Source organism: Lupinus angustifolius, chromosome LG06 (genome assembly GCF_001865875.1).
Source record: "Lupinus angustifolius cultivar Tanjil chromosome LG06, LupAngTanjil_v1.0, whole genome shotgun sequence".
NCBI classification, from domain to species: domain Eukaryota; kingdom Viridiplantae; phylum Streptophyta; class Magnoliopsida; order Fabales; family Fabaceae; genus Lupinus; species Lupinus angustifolius.
The window spans coordinates 13053010-13056114 of record NC_032014.1 but is presented as its reverse complement, the minus strand read 5'-3'; positions in this window follow the sequence as shown (position 1 = coordinate 13056114).

The window sequence follows — 3105 nt, the reverse complement described above, 5'->3', positions numbered from 1 at the left end:
GATTATTTGGTATAGTGGAATTAATTGATACATTCTGTACTTATGATATACTGGATAATACTCTGATATAAAATCTGTAAGCTCTGTTATTCGTTCCATTATCGGTTAACTCTTGTGCGATTAATCGTTTCTGTAATAGCTTACTGTTTTTTGTTTAATCGATTAAAACTGTTGCGTTAATCGATTATCCTTGTTCTGTTAATCGATTAAGTTCTGTTAATCGATTATCTTCATCCTGTAATCGATTAATTAGGGGTGATTCAGCATTAAGTGTTGAGTTTTGAAAAGTGGCTATTCTAACCGCTACACCTATTCAACCCCCCCTTCTAGGTATATTGTAACCACTGATACCTAACAAATAAGGATTACATGGTTTTATGTAAAAATTAAATAATGTGAAGGGCTAAATAGGAAGTAAAAATTACACCATGGTGGAAGTTACACCATGTTTTGCCTTTATATAGTATAGACTAGTGTGTATAGGCACTTCGTGCCTGCCAGCTAATATTGTATGATATTACATATTGAATTTTTATATATTTCATTTTTTTGAATTAAAATGTATTTTTGTGTTCAGTGTACTTTATATTTTTTTTGTGTGTTTAAGATAATGTTTAATTAATGTGAGCTATGTGGTTAATTAATGTATTGGTGGTAGTTTCTTAGGATTATATAGTTTTTTTGTAAAAATTAAATAATGTTAAGGGCAATATATGAAATGAAAATTATACCATGATGGAAGTTATTTCAAGTTTAGACTTTATATATAGTATAGATATAAATGTCGGATCTCGTGACTATTTGTATTAATTTTGATATCAGTACTTTAGTATAATAAGGTAATATAAATCATTTAAAAAAGTAAATACACATGATAAATATGGTTGTTTTAGATGTCAAGTTTAAAGGGGCAAGTGTTCTAGTGTTAAGATATGAGTATCATCAACTAAGGGTGACAATTGGATGGATATATGGATTTGGATCATAATGGATGGATGAAAATCATCCATCAATCCATATAAATCTATAAAATCACATTTCTAAACTATTTATTTCATCCATATCCAACAAACTCCAATCTATCTATTTCATCCATGTAACACCGCGAATTTTACGAGTTTGAATTATAAGATTTTACTAATATTTTCATTAATTATATATTCGAAAATGAATTTCTGGGAATTTTCGGTAAAAAATTAGACGAAACTCTATTTGAGTTTTATTCTTGAAATTTTATTTCCGATTTTGTGGTAATTTTTGGAGACAGTCGGTTCTGGACCACTGTCAGGGACGAAATCCGCCCGATACGGCTCAAAACGTGTCTTTTTGAGTTCCGTAACTCGGAATCGAATTCCGATCGAGCTGTTGGATTTGTAATTTAATTTTGAGTCAATATAGACTCCGAGTACACTCATACCTACTTTCTAAATATTTTTCATTCAGAATGCCGAAATCCGAAATTCTAATCGGATATTAGGATCGGGCGATTTAAAATACCCGATCGAGTATTGGCCGATAATACTAGGGCATGGTTATCACATGTGTCCGCAAGGTGATCATTTCGCATTGGGATGAGAGATTTGACTTCCATAAAGCAAATCTCCCATCACTTTCACCATATCTCATGAGCTCATCATTTGCCACCCTGAGAGATTTGTCATTATTGCCTAGGGAAAATCTGATTTCCCTCTTTCCTTAAACCCTCACACTTCACACTTCACTCTCACACTCTCTTATTTGCAAAATTTCTAGAGAAGGTAAAAACTCTCTCTTCATTTTCTCTCATTTTCTCATGTCTTCTTCCATCTTCAATCTTTGATCTCTCAACATTCAACCAATGGATGTTGATGAGATTTAAGTATGTTGTTCATGAGTATGTCAAGAACATATTCAACCGTTGAAATTTTCTAAAATGCTTTCTAACTCATTTTCTCTTCAAAACCGAAAATGATGTGGTTCTTGAACTCATGAAAATATTTTGTTGAAAACATGAACAACTTGTGTTCATAGAGTTGTTATAATGTTTGTATTACATACTTTTGTTGTTTTAGGCAAAGGGGATGATGATAAAATCAAAGGAACCTTTAGGAAATGTTTTGTAAAAATGAGAATGTATGTATTTCTATTTGTTTTTAGCCTTAAACCATGGCGTGAAACAAGTTGGAAAAGTAGAAATTTTTGTTAAAAAGGATGTTAAGGTTTGTGAGTACATGAATGTCTCATAAAACTCTTAAAGAATACTTTGAATAACTTATTTTAAAATGGTAAGATTATCAAAGAATGTCTTAAATCAGAATATGGAGTTTTAAGTATTTTGGTAACGATTTTAGAAATATCGGAAACTAACGAGTTTTATTATGGTAGTTACGAAGATTTCCGGCATTTGAACCTTGCAACCCAACCGAACCATAGGGATTTCGTAAAGCACGCTTCATTAAGGTGAGAGAGAACACATCGTGACATAGTGGTGTCCGAATATGACACCCGGATCTCCTAAACCATCTCAAAGGTTTTGGAGTTAACTTGGGTTTAAGAAACCCAAGATTTTTATGTTTGAATGCTTTTGAATATATATGATTGTTGATGAAATGTGTTGAATATTGTATATGAATGTTGTTGGAAAATTTTCTGAGTGCAGGTGGTTGAAAAACCATGTTTGAATGTGTCTTGATTGTTGAAAATGACAAAAATTAGCATTCTGTCCAACCAAGTCCCTGTCGCTTGGGCGAGCCCGGGCGAGCAAAAGTCCGCCTGGGCGAGCAAAGGTCCGCCCGGGCGAGCGAAAATCCGATTGGGCGAAAAAAAAAATCCCAGGATTTTCGCCTGGGCGAAGAAGGCATCGTCGGGGCGAGCAAAAGTCCGCCCGGGCGAGCAAAAACCCGATTAGGTGGGAAAAAAAAATTCAAAATTTTAGTGAGTTTCTGGAACCCTCTCGCTTGGGCGATAATACTTTCGCCTAGGCGAGGAAAGCTTCAGTCTATTTGAGATTTAAAGATGAATTATCGCTTGGGAGACTAGTCCCCGCTTGGGCGAGAGATAAGAATTGTGTTTGACTATTTGGATTGATTGGTTGAAGATGTAATAACCCTAGTATGTGTATGTGAT